Genomic DNA, 10,123 nt, shown 5'->3' on the forward strand with positions numbered 1-10,123 from the left:
ATTTTTAACCATCAAAATGCAGAGTACGAAGGACTTCAAGTCGGGATGTTTTTGGCTTAAGAGTGGTGCGAAATCGCGTTCCGCTTGCTCTAATGCTCTTTTTTGGTGTCTTTCTCTTTCATTCTTGGTTCCCTTTGAAGTATTGATCGGACCCAATCTATCTTTTTTACAAAGGATTAAGGTAGCCCGTCCAATTTCATAAAATATCTAGCCAGTCGCATGAGGTTTGGGAACGTTGTAGGTTGTGAGGTTTTGAGCTCTTTGGATAGGTCCTTGCTTCTACAGTTTGATGCCATGGCATCGACAAATTTGTCTATATTAAGGTGTTGAATCTAGAATGCAGTGTTTTAGAACCTTTCAACCTATTCCTGAAGGTTCTCATGTGGTTTCTGAATCAAGTAGTTCAGATATTATATGGTCTTGCTCTCCGGTATTGACATGATAAGGTGTATTATATTCCTTTTATTTATAGAATGATTGGATTGTGTGTCTAAATTAGATGAGCACGTGACATCTGCTCGATGGTAGAGGTCTGCTGTTAACCTGAAACGATTGCAACAGTAGTTCCACAAATCAAGACACAAGACTTGATCAGAATGTGTATGATCTTGAGGTCTTCCTTAATTGATTTATGGCATTGCCGGTTATTGTTGAGGTGGAAAATATCTTATTAGGCCACATATTATACCATATTAGAGCATCTCCAATGGATTATACTTCTAACCACTAAATAGTTATGATACGTCATAAATGTGGAACCAATTTAATAAACTTTCATTATACTAAAATATCCCTCCAATGGATTATACTACTGTTAGACGAGGTGCCGCGGCCTAATCTCCCGGACGGACCGGGGGGTGGACAACCTCATGGCGACGTAAGCGGTGATTGGCGCCGAAAGCAACCAATCGTGGAATCAAGCTACTCGGCAGGACCGGAGCTCGGAGATATGGAAGAGTCGCCACCCACGAATGGGAAAATGAACACCGATCCCTTGCGGGAGACCGGTGTGGGTTCGGGAAACTTGGGTACGAGCCGAGAAGGCTAGCTCCTTTCCGGAGAAAGGCTACTAGGCACCCCGACATCGCCCGGTTATGAACCACCGGCCTCCTACTCAGCATGTTAGGCGATAACGGACTAATCGTATACTTCTTTAAGTTTAAAATTCATTTGAAACCCTTTTCTTTCTCTTTTTAGAAACCATTTTGAGCATATGATATTGAAAAGCCACCTCAGTAAAGAATCACCCATTTATGTTTATACATACACAGAGAGGGAAGAAAGAAATGATTTATTTACAACCGTATTTAAATGTTATGTTGTGTGTTTATACTACACTAACTTATTTCCCCAAAACGAGTTTTATTTACATGGTTCGCACCTTAATCGCCGTTGGAACGATTTAGGAGCGTTTTAAAACATCGTTTGATGAAGCTTACCCGAATCGCCGTTGGAACGACTCGAGTATTTGAAAACGTTTGAGATAAAGAACCTTTTAATAAGAAAACGTGGTTAAACATACAAGTCAATTTCATTTTGTACAAATCCTTTAAGAAAATGATTCAAAAATCTATTATTTGCAAAGAAAACGATTTTAATTACAATGATCCTTTAATCCGCCTTTGGAACGGATTAAGGTTTTAAAACGTGGTGTTTTGAAGACGATTTGGAATATTAACAAGAATGACTCTATTTATTTACATTAGAAAAAAAACTCATTAGTTTAAATAATTCAATTGAAAACTCTCTTTTTGTTATTTATTTTCCCCACTTATTTAATGGACTCTCTAATTGTTATAATTACAACAATAAACTTATTTTAACTAATATTTACACTTAAATAAAGCCCATTTGAAATATGGACCCATGAATGGGCTCAAAGGGTAAAGAAAATAGTTTGTACATACGTATATACATTTAAATCAAAAATAGAATATAAAATAAGAGTTAATACAAAAGAAGCTATATGTATATATAAAAATAATAGGTACAATATATCTATACTTTGAAAATGTGAAAATAATAAGTAGATCCTATAACTAAGAAAATAATTCTTATCCAAAAATAATTTTATTCAATAATCACTAAAATAACCCAAATGTTCCAAAAACTATACATATACATAACTACTATAGTTTTAAATACCAAAAATACCATATGCTAATATATATTAATTATTTCTCAAAATACCAAATAACTAACATTTAAAACATAATCCAAATTAATAAAAAGGAATACATATATATACTTATACTTATATTGTAAAATGGAATAAATAATAATATACAAATATTCTAGAATGATTATATATGCTAAAGTTCTAAAATAATTTAAAAAACATATATTACATATTTATTTATATGTACTAAGGATTAAAAGTTTAAAAGTTAAGAAAAAGGGACTGAAATGGCATTTTTTACATTTTGGCAGATTTACCGACGGAAAATCCGTCGGTAAACAGCATTTAGTGACAGAATAGGTAAATTCCAGCAGCACTCCTAAATGTTTCCAGATTTATTCAAAAGCTTTAAATTAAATCTAATTCAATCGTTTTGGGTTTCCGAACTACCAAAGATGGATCATAGTCGAAAACGGAAATTCCTAAACGACGTTTTTTTTTAATTTCAAAACATTATTTGGAAATTCCTTTTAAATTAAAAACTTGTAATTACAACGTTTTCGATACCCGAACTACCTTTTATCGGATCACGGTTCGTATTGGGACATAAAAAACGAGGTTTTTTATTTTAAAACAAAACCGAATTTTATTTAACACGAAACGAAAATTAAATAAATACGTTAATTAAATAAAATGTGACAAAATAAATAAATGACTAAATGAATAAAACCTATAGCATAAAAATAGAAGAAGAGAATAAATTAAATAAAATAAAGAGTCTAGTCCTCGGATAATACATTGAATTCGGTATCTGATAGTTGAAGCCGATTGATTCCACGAACCACGAGCTCCCGTTTTTTATAAAAAATTTAGTAAAAATTGAACTTAGGAAATTTAGAGATTTTCAATTTTTAGGAAAAAAAATGTTTTTTCCTAAAAAAATCAACTTCCTCTCTCTAGAAAAATATCTAGTGTGAGAAGCTCTCTAAGGATTCCTCCTCCCTCTCCTTTTTCCTCTCCCCTTTTTGCATGGGGATCCGTGCCTTTTATAGGCAAACGGGTCCCCGGACCAATGGGCGACGCCCATTGGGGTTGGGCGGCCGCCCAACCTAGTGTTGGGCTACCGCCCAACATTTGTTCGGCGATCGCCCAACGGCGTTGGGCGAGCGCCCAACGCTAGGTTGGGCGCCCGCGCCCAACCTCCGTCGGGCATTCGCCCAACCTCCGTCGGGCGTTCGCCCGACGTGGTTGGGCGCCCACCCGACGACCCTCGGGGCGTGTCTCGAGCCATCGGGCGTGCGCACCCCGCGGCCGCCGAGCGCGCGTCCCGCGCCGCCGGACGCTCACACGTCGAGGCCGCCGAACGCGCGCTTCGCGCTACCGGACACGTGCGCTTAGCGGCCCACGAGAGCGCGCCCCGTGCCACCGGACCCGGGCATTGCTCGGACGTCGAGAGCGTGCCACTTGCGGTGCGTCCGATGGACGCCGAGCGCACGTCCCGCGCCGCCGAGCGGGCGTTCGACCATTGTCGTCCGCGTGCCGGATGCCGCTAAGCACCCGCGCCGTGCCGCTAATTTTCCTTCGCTTATTATTCTTTATATATTTTTCAAAACTTCCGGAATCAATCGCTTCAACCGTCTTGTTTTCAGGTTTTTGTCACAGGTCCTCCGACTCGGTGTCTACAGTTGCCCCTACTTTTCTATTTTGACAGTGATGTGTGTGTTTCGAAAACGTTTTTTTGCTAACGCAACACATGCAATGTAAAACATATAAAAGTAAAAGACACGTAAAGAGTAGGAGGGAGCATACCTGACCTTTGCGCTGCGCGCTCCGGCGTTGTTCTCTGATTTCTTCAGACTCTGCTTTGGGTTGCACCGTGCTGCCTCTGAATCGGCTGCTGGCGAATGTCCCCCTTTTCGACTCCGGCCTACGTTGGCTGACTGCGATGAGAACGGCTCTAAAGCGATTTGGTCTACGGCGGTGGGGATGATGGCTCAATAGCTACCCTAGTCTACAATCTTCGGTAAAAATGGCTCAAAAGCTACCCTAGTCTGCGACTGCAAGGATGATGGCTCAATAGCTACCTTAGTCTACAATCTTCGGTAAAAACGGCTCAAAAGCTACCCTAGTCTGCGACTGCGAGGATGATGGCTCAATAGCTACCTTAGTCTACAATCTTCGGTAAAAACGGCTCAAAAGCTACCCTAGTCTGCGACTGCGAGGATGATGGCTCAATAGCTACCCTAGTCTACGATCTTATATAAATATGGCTCAAAAGCAACTCCGGTCTGCGACCGTGAGTCAGATGGCTCAAAAGCAACTCCGGTCTGCGACCGGGAGTCAGATGGCTCAAAAGCAACTCCGGTCTGCGACCGTGATTCAGATGGCTCAAAAGCAACTCCGGTCTGCGACCGCGAGTCAGATGGCTCAAAAGCAACTCCGGTCTGCGACCGCGAGTCAGATGGCTCAAAAGCAACTCCGGTCTGCGATCACGAGTCAGATGGCTCAAAAGCAACTCCGGTCTGCGACCGCGAGTCAGATGGCTCAAAAGCAACTCCGGTCTGCGACCGCGAGTCAGATGGCTCAAAAGCAACTCAGGTCTGCGACCGCGAGTCAGATGGCTCAAAAGCAACTCCGGTCTGCGACCGTGAGTCAGATGGCTCAAAAGCAACTCCGGTCTGCGACCGTGAGTCAGATGGCTCAAAAGCAACTCCGGTCTACGACCGTGAGTCAGATGGCTCAAAAGCAACTCCGGTCTGCGACCGCGAGTCAGATGGCTCAAAAGCAACTCCGGTCTGCGACCGTGAGTCAGATGGCTCAAAAGCGGGGATTGTTTCTGGATTTTCTTACAACACTGTTGTCTGTATTTTCTCACTGGAGCTTTCATCTCGGAGGTTCAATGGGAACGTGTGTTAGTCTGAAATGATATAGACTAATGATTGTTCTTCTGTTGACTGTCGTCTGTATTTTGACTGGTGTCGTTGTTCTGTAAAAAATGACTGTGGTCTGGAGTTCATATCTTGACAATGTTGGTCGCTGTCTGGGAGAAATGCAGGCTGAAACGGACTGCAAATCGGAGGTCTGTGCACCTAGTAATTAATTATTTACTTTTTACCTTTATTTCAAATCGTACTTTTTTCACTATTTACGGGAATGCCATTCCCTTTTCCTATATAAGGTGGTGGGGTTTCATTTCAACCCCACACATTCTCTCTCCTCTTTCTCTCACTAGACTTCAATTTGGATTAGTCTCGGGATGGATTTAGATGAATGGAATGGCACTAGAGGCATGGACGAGGTTTACGTAAACCTGGATAGAGTGGATACCTTTCACGACCCTACGACGCATTTGAGCAGGACACGCTGCAACGAGGTAAGTAATTTCTCACTTTTATTCGATTCGAACTCTAGGCTTTAGCATTCCTATACGAACATGATTTGCATGCTAACCCTTAGACTGCCTTAGAGGACTTTAGCTAGAAAACGTGAATTCCTTTATTTACAAGTAACACCTGTTTATTTTTGTAAGAATGCGCGTTATATGCATGTGAATAGTGACACTACGAATTTATGCATGCTAACAGTAAAAACGACGTGAATAGTGAAGACGTGAATAGTGCACGTGAATAGTGAAAACGTGAATAGTGCAAATGAATAGCAAAAACGTGAATAGTAAGACTTAGCTAATGCACGTGAATAGTAAAAACTTAGCTAGTGCACGTGAATAGTAAAAACGTAAATAGTGCACGTGAATAGTGAAAACGTGAATAGTAAAAACTTAGCTAATGCACGTGAATAGTAAAAACGTGAATAGTGCACGTGAATAGTAAAAACATGAATAGTGCACGTGAATAGTAAAAACTTAACTAATGCACGTGAATAGTAAAGCCTAATCTATGCTCCTCGTCACCGCAGACGAGGGTGAATTAAAGAATTGACTAAACCTTACGTGAATGACCCTACAGGAGAGATTTTTACAGAAAATTGGTCCTAACTGACCGGATGTCTCTAGGTTAGAAAATGAAAGAATACCTAGTCTTAACGCGTTCTTATCAATTGCATGCTTTAGGAGCTGTATTTAAATTTTCTTATCTTGTTCCTTTTTAGTTCATTGAGATTTCGGGGACCACCGCCGAGGTTCACTCATGGTATGATAGGCTAGGCGCCGCGGCGAGAGCCCGCGTGCGTGAGTTGGGCTTCGAGCCCTTTATTGTAGCGCTGCCCCGCACCAACGGGGTATGCGATCCTTTTGGCCTACGGGCCTTGTGTGAGCGGTGGGTTGATTCGACCCACACCTTCCACCTTTCCTTTGGGGAGATGACTATCTCGCCTCAAGATTTTTCGCTATTGACCGGATTGCGAGGGAGCAACACTTCCGTCCCTTTCCATTTTGGTATGATGCGATCGTGGGTCGACCCTGCTAGGCTTGCTGCCTTGATTGGACCGGGAGTTCGTCTATGCGCCAAGTCTACTCCGGCGAAGTTTGTTTCCACCGCGAGCCTCTTGAGTAGACGAGATTTTTGCGAGACTGACGATACCGACTTGGCGGTTCGTAGCTTCTTGGTATATGCTCTGAGTGAGACGATTTTCCGCACGAAGGGCGGGAAGGTACATGCGGGCCTCATTCAGGCGCTCAGCGATTTGGATGCAGCGGCTTCCTACGATTGGGCGGGGGCAGGCTTAGCCTTTCTTTACAAGTTTTTGGATCTGACTTGCCGGAAGCGCAAGGACTTCGGTGGTTATACCTTTGCTCTGCTGGTACGTGACGCCTCCTTGACTTATCCGTCTTATCTTCTTCGCATTTTTCACACTCCTAGTCCTCGTTTTTACCGCAGGTGTGGGCGTATGAGAGACACATCCTTCCCAGCCGGTCTCGATCTCGACCGAGAGTACTGAGGCCGCCTTTCATGACTCAGTGGAGGGATTTTGACTTGAGCACCGAGAGGAGTCGGACAGTGTCGCGGCTTCTGGATCGGATCGACTCGCTGACCCTCACACAGGTAGATTTTGCCTAATCATGCTTGGTTTTTTGTTTGAGTCTTTCTGACTTTCTCTTTTTGCATTTTTTTAGATTAAGTTCCGATGGGACGACCTCGACTTCGGCCCTGGTTATACATATGTATCGATGATCCAGGAGCAGCAGTGTGTGCTCACCGGCCCCTGCGTGCGGGCGTGGTATTTAGGGGATCGAGGCATCACCAGAGTTAGGGACGCTCACTGGACGCCGGGCGAGATCCCCTTCTCTATGTTCGCGGTGCGGACCCTGCCACTATCGGTCATTCGTCGGGTCCTGACCCGTCGGTATGTTGGTAGAGCGGTGTGGATTCACGCCGGGGGCCGTGAGCCTTACTTGTCTACTTTGCTGAGCGCGAGGGATGCCCCGGCGGCGGCGATGAAGGTGGATCCGGTGGCGGATGTGTTTTCGAGGGAGGCTGTCGCGGTAGTCTTTGGTCAGGAGGAGGTCCCGGTAAGTGATTCCATTCCCTTTTTATTTTACCCCTTTTATTCATGAGATGTTCAGAGGTTTTATGATGTGTTTTGTTTGCAGGAGGGATCCTGGAGGAGTGCCCACTTATCTGATTTCTTCGACGGCACTCGGGCTCAGACGCTAGTGTGCGAGCAGCCCTACTATATTGGCAAGTCCTCCAGCGCTGCCCGACCGGAGAGGTCTTCCCTAGGCGTGCCTATACCAGACTATGGGAGAGATTATGCTACGATCTGCTATGACGAGTCCGGGGCACCTTACGCGGGATTTGAGGCGGCCCCTCCTATCTTCTCCTCGAGGGTCCCGTTTGATCCCTCGGACGCTTCTCTGACCACGAGAGAGACTTTTACGGATTACATGGGGCTGTCTGGTTATCTCCGAGACCGCCTCAGCTTGCGCTGCACTGATCACCCGGTATGTATCATTACTGTACTTTAGTGTAGTGAAATGTATGCATGTATGTATGATTTATGTAGAGTGATCTGCATACCCACGAGCGGAGACAGAGCGAGCTAGTGCGGGAAGCTGATGCCCGAGTTGGTCATGTGTATCAAGAGAGGAACGACCACTGGTCGGGGATGATGCGACGGGAGACTGAGGGTCGCCTTACCGTCGAGGAGAGGGCGCGTGATGAGTCGATCAGACGCCTTGCTGTAGAGGAGAGAGCACGAGCTGCTGATGAGAGAGCACGAGTTTCTGATGAGAGAGCGCGAGTTTCTGATGAGAGAGCGCGTGCTGCCGAGGAGGCACTATCTGCGGAGCGGGCATCACACCTGAGAGATTTTGAGAACTATTGGGACTTTCCTCCGTATTAGGCTCGTTATGTATTGCTTTGTAGCTTTCATTATTGCTTTGTAGCTTTCATTGTTGCTTTGTAGCTTTTATTAGGGTTTCTCCGATGTATAGCTGATGTATAGGGAGTGGGGTGGATAGTAGGTAGGCTTTTTGTGAAAAGTAGGACAAGAAATGTATAACCCGTGATTCATATTACCATGCATTCGGTAGATTATAATGATTCCAATCATTCTCGTCAGATATATTCATGCCTCTATTTATTTACAAACAACAGAAATACTTAGTCTCTTGTACATTGTTTTTGTAATTGCTCAAGTTATAACTATTGTTACCAGGACCCGCCTTTCGGTTTTCGGATCCCGGCGATTTTTCTCCTCCCCTTTTACTATCCCGGAATTTTTAAATGAGTGCCCTTTCGGGTTTTCACCCATTGGGATTTCCCTTATTGTTGCATAGGTCGCCCTTTGCGGGTTTTCAACCCATCGGGAATTTTTCTTTATTTATTTTTTTTTTTTACGAAAAGTATTTCTTAAGCCTATCCAGGTTGGTAGGTTCGGAGAATTCCATGCCGTCCATTGTGGTTAACTTCACCGCTCCTTTGCTTAGTATCTTCTTTACGACGAATGGTCCTTCCCAGTTAGGCCTGAACTTCCCCCTCGGGTCGGTGTGCGTCACACGGATCTGTTTCAGTACCAAATCTCCTTCTTTGATAGGGCTGGTCTTGACTTTTTTATTGAAAGCCCGAGACATCCTTCTTTGATATAACTGTACATGGTAAAGGGTTTCCATCCTTTTCTCATCAACTAAAGCCAACTGCTCATATCGCCTCTTCACCCATTCCGTTTCGGGAATTTCTGCTTCCACTGCGATTCTCAACGATCGCTTTTCGATCTCAATCGGCAGGACTGCTTCTGTTCCGTATACCAAGGAGAATGGCGTTGCCCCAGTCAAGGTTCTGATTATCGTGCGATAAGCCCACAACGCGAGTGGGAGGTGCTCATGCCAGTTCCGATGTGATTCCACCGTCTTTACGAGAATCCTTTTAAGGTTCTTATTAGCTGCTTCTACTGCCCCATTAGCCTGTGGACGGTACAGAGAAGACCTGTGATGTTCATTGCCATATTCTCGGAAAAGATTCCTTACTTCCCCCTGAAACTGGACTCCGTTATCCGTGATCATGTGATGAGGCACTCCGAACCTGGTGATCAAGTGTTTTTCAATGAACTTTCTCATCTGCTTGGATCCCAGTTTGCTAAACGACTCTGCTTCTACCCATTTGGTGAAATAATCGATGGCGACTGCAATAAACTTATGTCCATTTGAAGCATTAGGCCTTACTTCGCCGATGATGTCAATGCCCCAGGCAGCGAATGGCCAAATAGGTGCTAGCACATGTAGTTCCATGGCCGGAAGGTGACTGCAATCGCCGTGGATTTGACAATCGTGACATTTCTTTGCATACTCGTTACAATCTCTTTCCATGGTGAGCCAATAGAAGCCTTGTCTGATAATTTTCTTAGCTAGTACTGCTCCTCCCATATGGGCTCCACAAATTCCCGAATGTACTGATTCCATTGCCTCGCGGGCTTCTCCCGCATCCAAGCATCTGAGTTGTAATCCATCAACGTGCCTTTTTTAAAGCAAGTCATTGTGGATGACGAACTGACGAGCTAGCCTTCTAATCACAGCTTGATCCCTAGGTTCTGACTCTGCCGGATATGTCC

The sequence above is a fragment of the Euphorbia lathyris genome, chromosome 7 (genome assembly GCF_963576675.1).
Source record: "Euphorbia lathyris chromosome 7, ddEupLath1.1, whole genome shotgun sequence".
NCBI lineage: Eukaryota > Viridiplantae > Streptophyta > Magnoliopsida > Malpighiales > Euphorbiaceae > Euphorbia > Euphorbia lathyris.